Source organism: Nicotiana tabacum, chromosome 16 (assembly GCF_000715075.1).
Source record: "Nicotiana tabacum cultivar K326 chromosome 16, ASM71507v2, whole genome shotgun sequence".
Lineage (NCBI taxonomy): Eukaryota > Viridiplantae > Streptophyta > Magnoliopsida > Solanales > Solanaceae > Nicotiana > Nicotiana tabacum.
The window spans coordinates 152,747,571-152,761,418 of NC_134095.1; positions in this window are offsets into that span (position 1 = coordinate 152,747,571).

Consider the following 13,848-nt stretch of genomic DNA (forward strand, 5'->3'; position numbering starts at 1 on the left):
AACACCAGCCCCTCGGGCTATATCTCATATCACAATGGGTACCCGCGCTCACTGTGGGTGTACAGACTCCGGGAGGGGCCCCTTACGGCCCAAGCGCAATATCAAGTCATCTCGTGGCATAATTAATAGGCTTTCGGCCTCATATCAACAAGCCACCTAGTGGCGTACAATCTCAGAGCCCTCGGCCGCATAATCATAAATCAGTGTATCCTCACAACACATGCCCTCAGCCTTACTCAGTCAGAATCTCACAAGCCACTCGGGCAACAATAAAACATAATGCTTAGCCCAATTATCATTTAGAATATCATTTAATGTTTTAAACAGAGTAAACGTGGCTGAGTTATGAAAATAGTAGAATATAGCATGATTAAGTACAAGTATAAAGTCAAAACAATGAGGAAATATCAGTAAAAATCCCCTAAGGGTCCAAATAGTTGGCACTAGGCCCAAATATGGCATTCAGCCCAAAACATGATGATAAAAAATAGTTATCAATCAAATACACAATAAAAGAGTCATTCGGGATAGACTAAGTCACAATACCCAATGGTGCACGACCCCACGTTCGTCATCTAGCGTGTGCATCACCTCAATATAGCACAACGATGTGTAATTCGGGGTTTCATACCCTCATGACAATATTTACAATCATTACACACCTTTATCCGGTCCAAATCTCTAGCCCGCGATGCCCTTGCCTCTCAAATCGGCCTCCAGATGCTCCAAATCTAACCAAAATCAGTGCAAAACCATCAAAATATGCTAAGGGAACAAAACTCAGTCGAAAGAAATTAAATTACAACACAAATTCTGAAATTGGCCAAACCCGATCCCCGGTCCCACATCTCTGATTCTGATAAAAATTACATCAATAGACTCTTTTTCACTGTCCGAGTTTATTCATATCAAAATCACCAAAATCCAACCTCAAATGGTCCCTCAAATCCCAAATTTTAGGTCTCCAATTACAAGCCCTAGTTCTTCAATATTAGGCTTAAATCCCATGATTAATTAGTTAGAGTTCACATTAAATTCGAGTATTAAGTCCATAAATCTTACCTCCAAGAGTTCCCCCTTAAATACCTTTTCAATCCTCTTCAAAAATCATTAAAATCGCCCAAAATTGTGAAAGTTAGCCCCAAAATTGCGGACAATGACTATTTAAACATTCTGCCCAGGCATTCAAAACCTTCTTTGTGAATGCGGTCAAAGCCTTGCGTTCGCGAAGCACAAACTGACGTTGACCACAAATTCCTCTTACGCGAACGCGACCACTACCTCTCGAACGTGATGATTCCATAGCTCAAACCATCACGAACACGTCTGTTACCTCGCGAATGCGATGCACAACGACCCCAGCCCTTCGCGAACGTGAAGGCTAAATCTTCAGCCTCACCCGCTAACCCTCCGCGAACGCGAAGCACTGTTGTCTGCAACACTTCAGTAGACTTTCTGCAATCTTTCACAACATGAAAATGGTTCGTTTAACCACCCAAAACTCACCCGAGTCCCCCGGGACCTCAACCAAACATGCCAACATATTCCATAACATCATTCAAACTTGTTCCAACCTTAGGAACGCTCAAAACAACATCAAAACACCCAAATTTGCATCGGATTCAAGCCTAAGAATCCCAAAATCTTCCAAATTTTGCTTTCGATCAAAGTCTATCAAGCCACGTCCGAATGACCTGAAATTTTGTACACACATCCCAAATGACACAACGGACCTATTGCAACTACCGAAATTCCATTCCGACCAATATATCAAAATCTCACCTATCAACCGGAAAATGCCAAAATTCCAATTTCGCCAATTCAAGCCTAAATCTACTCCGGACCTCCAAAACACATTCCGATCACACTCCTAAGTCCCAAATCGTCTCCCGAAGCTATCCGAACCATCGGAACTCACATCCGAGCCCTTTAACACCTAAGTCAAGATCCGGTTGCCTTTTCCAACTTAAACTTAATCAAAAGAGACTAAGTGTCTCAAACCTTACCAAAACCTTTCCGAACCTGAACCAACCAACCCGATCACACATAAAACTGATAAACAAAGCAATAAGAAGAAGAAATGGGCGAAACAGAGTGGTAACTCATGAAACGACCGGTCGGGTCGTTACATCCTCCCCCTCTTAATCAAACGTTTGTCCTCGAACGAGTCAAGAAACATACCCGAAGCCTCAAACAGGTGAGGATATCTGCTCCATATCTCCCGCTCGGTTTCCCAGGTAGCCTCCTCCATGGGCCAACCACTCCAGTTCACCTTCACTGAAGCTATTTCCTTCGATCTCAACTTTCAAACCTGACGCTCCAAAATTGATGTTGGCTCCACATCATAAGTTAAATCACCATCTAATTGCACCGTGCTGAAATCCAGAACATGAGACAGATCCCCAATATACTTTTAGAGCATAGAAACATGAAATACCGAATGCACACTCGACAAGCTGGGTGGCAAAGCAAGCTCATAAGCCACCTCCTCAATCCTCCGAAGCACCTCAAAAGGCCCAATGAACCGAGGACTCAATTTACCCTTCTTCCCAAACCTCATAACATCCTTCATGGGTGAAACCTTCAATAGAACCTTCTTACCAACCATGTAGGACACATCCCGAACCTTCCTGTCAGCATAACTCTTTTGTCTCGACTGCGTTGTACGAAGCCTCTCCTGAACTACCTTCACCTTTTATAAAGCATCCTGCACCAAGTCTGTCCCCAATAGCCTAGCCTTACCTGGCTCAAACCAACCAACTGGAGATCCACACCACCTCATATACAAAGCCTCATATGGGGCCATCTGAATACTCGACTAGTAGTTGTTGTTATAAGCAAACTCTGCGAGCGGTGGAAATTGATCCCATGACCCTCCGAAATCAATGACACAAGCACGCAACATGTCCTCCAATATCTGAATAGTGCGCTCGGACTTCCCATCCATCTGAGGGTGAAAAGTTGTGCTCAACTCAATCTGAGTACCCAACTCTTGCTACATAGACCTTCAGAACTGCAAAGTAAACTGAGTGCCCCTATGTGAAATGATGGAAACTGGGACACCATGCAACCGAACAATCTCCCGGATATAGATCTCTGCCAACCGCTCAAAAGAATAGGTAGTACACATAGGAATGAAGTGCGCAAACTTGGTCAGCCGATCCACAATCACTCAAATAGCATCGAACTTCTTCAAAGTCCATGGGAGCCCAACTACAAAGTCCATGGTGATCCGCTCCTACTTCCACTCTGGAATATCCATATGCTGAAGCAAGCCACCCGGTCTCTGATGTCATATTTCACCCGCTGACAATTGAGACACCGAGCTACAAATCCCACAATGTCCTTCTTCATTCTCCTCCACCAATAATGCTGTCTTAGATCCTGATACATCTTCGCGACACCCGGATGAATGGAATACCGCGAGCTATGGGCCTCCTCCAGAATCAACTCCCGAAGCCCATCTACATTGGGCATACATATCCGGCCCTGCATCCTCAACACCCCATCATCACCAATAGACACATATATGGCATCATCGTGCTGAACTATGTCCTTAAGGACAAGCAAATGAGGATCATCATATTGGCGCTCTCTAATGCGATCATATAAGGAAGATCGAGAAATCACACAAGCTAATACCGTAGTAGGCTCCGAAATATCTAACTTCACGAACTGATTGGCCAAGGCCTGAACATCAACTGCAAGAGGTCTCTCCCCAACTGGAATATATGCCAAACTCCCCAAACTCACTGCCTTTCATCTCAAAGCATCGGCCACCATATTGGCCTTCCCCGAATGGTACAATATAGTGATATCATAATCCTTTAGCAACTCCAACCATCTCTGTTGCCTCAAATTGAGATCCTTCTGCTTGAACAAGTGCTATAGGCTATGATGATCCGTAAACACCTCACATGACACACCATACAAGTAATACCTCCAAATCTTCAATGCGTGAACTATGGCAGCCAACTCCAAATCATGAACGGGGTAGTTCTTCTCATGGGGCTTCAACTAACGAGAAGCATAAGCAATAACTCTACCCTCTTGCATCAATACACACCCAATACCAACTCTCGAAGGATCACAATACACGGTATATGAACCTGAAGCTAATGGCAAAACTAACACTTGAGATGTGGTCAAGGCTATCTTGAGCTTCTGAAAGCTCTCCTCATACTCATCCGACCATACAAATGAAGCACCCTTATGAGTCAACTTGGTCAAGGGCAATGCAATAGATGAGAATCCCTGAACAAACCGGCGGTAATAACCCGCCAAACCAAGAAAGCTGCGAATATCTGTGGCTGAGGACGGTCTAGGAAAACTCTGAACCGCCTCTATCTTCTTCGAATAAACCTGAATACCCTCACTGGACACCACGTGCCCCAAGAAAGCCACTGAATTGAGCCAAAACTCACACTTGGAGAATTTTGCATAGAGTTTCTCCTCTCTCAATCTCTGCAACACAACCCTTAAATGCTCCGCGTGCTCCTCTTGACTATGTGAGTATACCAGAATATCATCAATGAAGACTATGACGAATGAGTCGAGATAAGGCCGGAACACGCTATTCATCAAATGCATGAACACTGTTGGGGCATTGGTCAGCCCAAAAGACATCACCAAGAACTCATAATGACTATATCGGGTCCTGAAAGTCGTCTTAAGAATATTTGAGTCCCTTATATTCAACTGGTGATAACCTAAATGGAGATCAATCTTGGAGAATACTCTCGCTCCCTGAAGCTGGTCGAAGAAATCATCAATACGAGGCAAAATATACTTGTTCTTAACTGTTACTTTTTTCAACTGCCTATAATCAATGCACATCCTCATAGTGTCATCCTTCTTCTTCACAAATAGAACCGGCACACCCTAAGGCGACACACTAGGCCGAATGAACCCCTTATCAAGGAGTTCCTGAAGTTGCTCCTTTAACTCCTTCAACTTAGCTGGTGCCATACGATACGGTGGAATAGAGATGGCCTGAGTGCCCGGCACCAGGTCAATACCAAAATCAATATCCCTATCAGGTGGCATGCTTGGCAGGTCTGCAGGAAACACATCAAGAAAATCCCTCACGACTGGAACCGAATCAATACTGGGATTCTCTGCACCGACATCCCTCACAAAGGCTATATACGAAAGACAACCCTTCCCAACCATACGCTGGGCCTTCAAAAATGAAATTACCCTACTAGGAACATAATCAGTCTAACCTCGCCACTCAATCCGTGGCACACCCGGTATAGCCAATGTCACTGTCTTAGCATAACAGTTTAAAATAGCACGACACGGAGATAGCCAATCCATGCCTAATATAACATCAAAATACACCATACATAACAATAAAAGATCCACTCGGGTCTCCAGACTCCTAATAGTCACCACACACGACCGGTACACACTATCTACAATGATAGTATCGCCCACCGAAGTAGATACATGAACAGGTGAAACAAGAGACTCAAGGGGCGTATCCAAATAACGAGCACAGTATGATGACACATATGAAAAGGTGCATCCGGGATCAAATAATACAGAAGCATCTATGTGGCAGACTGAGACAATACCTATAATAACAGCATTGGAAGCAATAACATCGGATCTAGCTGGAAGTGCATAGAAACGGGCCTGACCGCCACCTAATCGACCTCCCCCTCTAGGGCGACCCCTAGCTGACTAACCTCCACCCCTAGCTGGGTGGGTGGGTGGTGGTGAAGTAACTGGCGCTGAAGCCGTTAGCTGACTCCTCTGCTGAGATGAACCCGCAAGATGACGAGGACACTGCCTCCACATATGATCCATCTCTCCACACTCATAGCAACTTCCGGGTGCTGGAGACAGGGATTGAAGGGAACCCCTAGCACTGGAATGACTAGCAAATGCACCTAGCATAGAAGAGCCCTGAACTAATGGAGCACGGGACGAACTCTGAGCTGGAAGGGCTCTAAGTGATGACTAGCCCTGATGAGAACCGTGAGAACAATGACCCGATGACACCCCACGATAAGCTGGGCAAGCTGGCTGAGCATGCCTGAATGGACAGCCTCTGCCATGCTGAAACTAACCTCTTGAAGGAGCACCACCATAACTACCAGATCCTCGAGGCCTCTTGGCCTCCCTCTCACCTCGCTCCTGGTGACGAACTGACTCAATCTCGCGAGCAATATCAACAACCTCCTTAAAAGTAGCACCAGGCACCCTTTCCCTGGTCATGAGAATACGAAGCTGATAAGTGAGGCCATCCACAAACCTCCTAATCCTCTCTCTATCTATCAGAACCAACCAAATAGCATGACTAGCTAACTCGGAGAACCTCATCCCATACTGCGTCACATTCATCTCTCCCTAACGCAACCACTCAAACTGCCTGTGCAGATCCTCTCTGCGAGACTACGGCACATACTTCTCTAGAAAGAGAACGGAGAACTGCTGCCAGGTAAGGGGTGCTGCACCAACAGGACTACGCCTCTCATATGCCTCCTACCAAGTGAAGGTAGCTCCAGAAAACTAAAAGTAGTGAAAGCGACCCCCCTGATCTCCAAAATACGCGTTGTGCGAAGAATCCTCTAACACTTGTCCAAGAAACCCTAGGCATCCTCACTCTCTGCACCACTGAAAGTTGGAGGCTGAAGTCTACCAAACCTCTCCAACCTACGCTGCTCATCCTCTGGCATGGCAGGAGCTATATAGCCCTGAGTAGTTGCAACCGGCTGGGCTGGATGTGCCCCCGGTGTCTGAAGTCCCTGCACGACCTGGTCAAGTGTGTGAGCGGTGGGAGTCTGACTGCCTCCCCCGGCCTGAGAAGTAGTTGCGGCTGTTGTAACTGAGACCGCCTGAGTTAGGCCAGTGCATACTGATAGGATCTGAGCCAAGGCCTCCTGAAGACCTGGAATCACAATGGGCACAGCTAGTGCCTGAGCTGGTGCTGCTGGAGCGTCCACAACTAGGACCTGATCCTGAACTGGGGCGGCTGGTGGATCTGTAGGTGCTGCCCTAGCTGCTGTACGGGCCACATCCCTGCCCCTACCGCGACCACGATCGTGTCCTCGGCCTCTAGTAGCCACAGCTGGTGGTACTGGTGGTTGTCCATCCTGACCGGTAGCGCGTGTACTCACCATCTGTGAGAAAATAGAATAATAAAAGTTTAATACTCAGATTAACAAATTCGCACGACAAGAATTTCAAGAATATGAAGTTTTTCCTAAAGGTTCTGCAGCCTCTCGAGGAAAAATACAAAGTCTCTGTACCGATCCGCAAGACTCTACTAAACCTACTCATGACTCGTGAGACCTATATAACCTAGGCTCTGATACCAACTTGTCACGGCCCTAAACCCGGACCCAGCCGTGATGGTGCCTCTCGTGAAGACAAGGCCAACCGACACACACCCCATTCATTTTTAAGCAATTAAAATAATACAGATTAAGTCTTTAACATAATAAGAATTCCAAAACAAAGGTGAATAATACAATTTGTGGAAAAGACATAGCCCGACATCGGGGTGTCACCTATCATGAGCATCTATTATCCGAATAAAGACAGGAAAAGTATACATAGTCTATTACAGAACTAAAACAGAGAAAATAAGATAGGGGGAGAAGCACTGGGCTGTGAACGCCATGCAGCTACCTAGTGAATCTCCGAAACCGCCTAAGCTGGAAGAAATCAACACTCGCTAGCGGGACCTAAAGCGCTTGAATCTGCATACATGGTGCAAGGAGTAAAGTGAGTACTCCAACTGCATGAGTAATAATAATAAATGAAGACTGAGCGATAAGAAAGCACGTAAAAAGCACATCAACATACTATAAAGAAGTAGTATAATACCAATAAAAGCAATGAAACAGTGAAAACATATATAGACACCTTTTTTCAGAAGAAGCTTCTTTAAAATACCTTTTTAACAGTTAAACAATTAAATGAAAAACAGCTAGAAAAAATAAACACATAAAATCTGCCCCTCGGGCTCAATGTCAACAGAATCCACCCCTTGGGTAATATCATGAAACAACACCAGCCCCTCGGGCTATATCTCATATCACAATGGGTACCCGAACTCACTGGGGGTGTACAGACTCTAGGAGGGGCCCCTTACGGCCCAAGCGCAATATCAAGTCATCTCGTGGCATAATTAATAGGCTTTCGGCCTCATATCAACAAGCCACCTAGTGGCGTACAATCTCAAGCCCTCGGCCTCATAATCATAAATCAATGTATCCTCACAGCATAGGCCCTCGGCCTTACTCAGTCAGAATCTCATAAGCCACTCGGGCAACAGTAAAACATGATGCTTAGCCCAATTATCATTTAGAATATCATTTAATGTTTTAAACAGAGTAAACATAGCTGAGTTATAAAAACAGTAGAATATAGCATGACTGAGTACAAGTATAAAGTCAAAACAATGAGGAAATATCAGTAAAAATCCCCTAAGGATCCAAATAGTTGGCACTAGGCCCAAATATGGCATTCAGCCCAAAACATGATGATAGATAATAGTTATCAATCAAATACACAATAAAAGAGTCATTCGGGATGGACTAAGTCACAATCCCCAATGGTGCATGACCTCACGCTCGTCATCTAGCGTGTGCATCACCTCAATATAGCACAACGATGTGTAATTCGGGATTTCATACCCTCATGACAATATATACATTCATTACTCACCTTTATCCGGTCCAAATCTCTAGCCCACGATGCCCTTGCCTCTCAAATCGGTCTCCGTATGCTCCAAATCTAACCAAAATCTGTGCAAAACCATCAAAATATGCTAAGGGAACAAAGCCCACTCGAAAGAAAATAAATTACAACACAAACCTCGATATTGGCCAAACCCGACCCCCAGGCCCACGGCTCGGATTCAGATAAAAATTACACCAATAGACTCCTTATCACTCTCCGAGTTCATTCATATCAAAATCACCATAATCCAACCTAAAATGATCCCTTAAATCCCAAATTTTAGGTCTCCAATTACAAGCCCTAGTTCTTTAATATTAGGCTTAAATTCCATGATTAATTAGGTAGAGTTCATATTAGAATCGAGTATTAAGTCCATAAATCTTACCTCCAAGAGTTCCCCCTTGAATCCCCCTTCAATCCTCTTCAAAAATCTTCAAAATCGCCCAAAATAGGTGAAAGTTAGCCCCAAAATCGCGGACAATGGCTATTTAAACATTCTGCCCAGGCATTCAAAACCTTCTTCAAGAATGCGGTCAAAGCTTCGCGTTCGCAAATCACAAACTGACATTGACCACAAATTCCTCTTACGCGAACGTGACCACTACCTCGCGAACGCGATGATTCCACAACTCAAACCATCGCGAACGCGTCTGATACCTCGCGAACGCGATGCACAACGACCCCAGCACTTCACGAACGCTGAACCCCCCTCAGAAACACGAAGGCTAAATCTTCAGCCTCACCCGCTAACCCTTCGCGAACGCAAGGGTCCACTTGCGAACGCGAAGCACTGCTGTCTGCAACACTTTAGCAGATTTTCTGCAATCTTTCACAACATGAAATGGTTCGCTTAACCACCCAAAACTCACTCGATCCCCCTGGGACCTCAACCAAACATGCCAACATATCCCATAACATCATTCAAAACTTGTTCCAACCTTCGGAACGCTCAAAACAATATCAAAACACCAAATTTGCATCGGATTCAAGCCTAAGAATCCCTAAATCTTCCTAAATTCGGTTTCGATCAAAAAGTCTATCAAACCACGTCCGAATGACTTGAAATTTTGTACACACATCATAAATGACATAACGGACCTACTGCAACTTCCGAAATTCCATTCCGACCCCTATATCAAAATCTCACCTATCAACCGGAAAACGCCAAAATTCTAATTTCGCCAATTCAAGCCTAAATCTACTCCGGACCTCTAAAACACATTCCGATCACGCTCTTAAGTACCAAATCACCTCCCAAAGATATCCGAACCATCGGAACTCACATCCGAGCCCTTTAACACCTAAGTTAACATCCAGTTGACTTTTCCAATTTAAGCTTCCTCAAAAGAGACTAAGTGTCTCAAATCTTACCAAAACCTTTCTGAACCCGAGCCAACCAACCCGATCATATATAGAACCGATAAACAAAGCAATAAGAAGTAGAAATAGGAAAAATGGAGCGATAACTCATGAACCGACCGGTCGGGTCGTTACAACTACCATGTCTATATGGAGCTAAACTTCGCATTCTAGGATTGTGGTTTCCATGAATATTAAAGTTTATTAATTATATTACCGTTAATTTGAGTTATCATCTTTGATTGCTTCTATAATTCTGTGCATAATTGCTTAATTATTTGGCCAGCAATTGAGTTCTATTTACTACTACCCCACACTTAAATGTTGCTCATCCTCGAGCAATCAAACTACACTTTATATAGACACGACCTTTTTAAACATTTCTCCTAACTCATCACACTAAGAATCTTTAAGAAAGATTTGACTCACAAGTACCATGCATTATTCACAACTCACCCACTTACTCTAATGTAGAGGTCCATGACATCACCTTTCCTTCATGAATCAAGTGTCATCACGCAACAAAAGAGAGTAGTTCCACACATAATAAAATTTATGAACAATTAGCAACTCAAGATAAAAAGAATTCACTCACTCTCATAAATAACATTCATATGCTACAAAAGATGCACCATAAGTTTGCCCGTAGTGTACTACTCTATTAATCGAGCTCATTCAGTCTAGGATCAAGTAGGACTTTAATTGGTTGTAATGTAGGATGCGGGTCGGGTAGAATACATTTGGATATAAGAGTGACTACACCTCCCTAAGCACCTTAATACATATTATGTACCTTATTTAATTATTAAAATAGTTGTTTTTACAATCATCTTTTGTTCAGTTTTTGTTTATTATTTATTATACATGATTTAATTCAACATAATATTGTTAGCATGATTTTCGACAAATAGTTTAACTTTCGTTTAGATTCAAAAAACAATTATGAACCCGTGTGACATTAGATGTAGATACAAAAAAATTCGATGAATCCATTCAACGAATTTTTTTACTGTTCGCTTCTTTACAATATTGAAATCTCCTACTTAGAATCCTAGATCAACTGGTGCAATTACTTATTTGATGTAAAATTCCAATTTCCAATTGTTTTTGCTGATGCATCCTCTTTATGCCTCTTTGAGTGTATTATGGTCTTGACCTCTTGATACAATCTAGATAGCCATCAAGCGTTGGAGGCTACTTTCATAACGGGATGACTACATATATAATTTCGCCAATAATTAAAGATTATACTACATTTGGTGGCTATATTGTAATATTTAGCTCCCTAGTATAAACAGCCCTTAAGGCTCTCATTTTAGGGTTAGATTATTTTGATATTGTGAATGAAAATTCATTAAGAGTATTTATGATGAATTCATATGTTGGTTGATTACTTGTTAAGGTGAACTTGCAAGGGGATTACTTTTCCTTGAGGGTTGTTCCAATAGTTTTGGGTCAATTAAGTCTTAAATTGATTGGGTATTTATTTATTTTAAATATTTTTTCAATTTCCTTAGTTGGTTCTCTACTAATAACCTGTTTGGCCAAGCTTTTTTCTGGGTCAAAAGTGCTTTTGACAATTGAGGTGTTTGATCAAACTTTTGGAAGGAAAAAAAGTGCTTTTGAGGAGAAGCAGAAGCAGTTTTTGAAAAGCAGAAAAAAGTAGCTTCTCTCCAAAAGCACTTTTCTGTTAAATACTTTTGAGAAAAATACACTTAGAAGCAGTTTTCAAAAGCTTGGCCAAACACTAATTACTGGTCCAAAGTGCTTTTCAAATTAATTAGTCTAACACAAACTGCTTCTCACCAAAAGCACTTTTTAAAAAAGTACTTTTGAGAAAAGCACTTCTCAAAATAAGTTGATTGTAGAAGCTTGGCCAAACAGGCTATAAATCTTTATCTTTCTATCATTTTATTCGTGTTCTTATTATTTTGCTTCCGTGTTCCTATCATCTTGGTATCGGAGCGGAGGTTTTGGATTGGTCTATCAGTCTTTGTTTTGTTATCATCATATATGAAAAATAAAAAAAATCCCAAAATAACTAGTTCACTGTTCATCTGATATTGTTAACACTGTTTTTTGCGTGTATTGTGCTAAAATTTGAATTCCTTATTCTCTCTAAGGATTTTGATTCTAAAAATTCTGATTCCTTCATTATTTGAGTTTAATTACCGATTTTGAGCTTGAAATCATTGGAACCCTAGCCGAAATTGGGTGTAAATTGATTGGGAGGCTGCTCGTTAAAGGTGGAGTTCAAAATTGCCTAATCTGAAAAATTAGGGTTTGAATTCAATTGGGTGTTTATGATACTAGCTAGAAACTTCATTTTGAAGCTAAATCTGAAGAATGGAAGCTGGTTTGACGAGTTTTGGTTCGAAATTTTGAACTGCTTGCGCGAAAAAGAAGACGACCTGGGGCTCTTCGATTTTATCAGTGTTTGAACAAATTGATTTCGAAGTTTTGTTCGAGTTGTTGTTGAGAGTTTGTGGCTAATGTTTGGGTCCAGTTGGAAATAATTTGAGTGAGGTTTACCAAAAATTTTGAGCCGAACTTGAATCAGTCGAAGAACACTTGTTTTAATTGAAGAACTTCCCAAATTGATTTGAGTCAATTAGATTAGCTGGTAAATCGAAGAAGAATACTTGTAATGCTGATTCGAATTGATTTTTAGCTTGTTTTGGATTCAGTTCTCTCAAGAAGACGAAGAACAACAGCTGTGTTCTTCAATTATTTTTTTGAGATTCATTTACAACTGATTAGGCTCCACGAAGGCAATCGCCTCGATGATTGAACTTTATGATTACATTGTTGATTGAATTCAGAAGAAACTCCAGGTTCAAATTCTCTAAGCCCTGAAGATTTGAATTTCTGAAATGAATCTTAGCTTAATTTCTGAGTTTTAAACTTAGACTGATTTCTGAAATTGTGAAGAGAATTTGAGTTTCAAATAAACATCGACTCGATCTTTCTGAGTTGAATTCATAAGTTCGACTCGAGTTCCTTAACCGAATAGTGAATGAGCTTCTGGTTTTTGAACATCTGAGAGGGGAGTTGAGATTAATCTGAAAGGTGTTTTGGAGTTGAATTTTGATTCTCTGAGCTTAGCTTGAATTTGTATGCTCCATTCGAGGTGTGATTATGTCGTGCTTGTTGTTCTTGTTGTTGGTAGTTACAACTGAGTTTCTGACTCTCTAAGTTTCATGTTTCTGAGTTTTGACTGTACAAATTCCCCTCTGATTCTACAATCTTTTGAAAAGTGATTTAGGTGGTTTGAGCCAAGGTAATTGAGCCATGAATCTGCAGCAAAGAGCAACAGTTTGTAGTAGTGTTTGATAGTATGTTCTGCATAGTTTGAGAGCAAATTTCTGCCCCGTTTCTTTATAACTTAAGTTGCAAGTTTCAACACTGCTTCTGCTCTATTTGGACTGCTAAATATTTGCAAGTTTTGGACAACATTTGGGGCGGCATTTGGTTAACTGAAAACTCTGATTGTTCTTTGGTTGAAGTCTGCGTTTGGTTCTTTCTTTTTCTTTCTTTCTTTTCTTACTTATTCTAGCTAGTTTACTTAAGTATTAGTTCATACATAATGATAAACTAATTTTTTGTGTGCTTTATTTAACTAGTTTACTTAACTAGTTTTTTTGTGTACTTAAACATGAGTCTTCCATTATCATCAAGATTGGCTCTAACCCTAGTGGTCTCCAACTCTTCAAAGTAAGCCTCCACATTCTTGTTTCCTTGCTTCATATTGTAAAATTTGATAAGCAAGTCATTAACATACTCTTCGAGCAC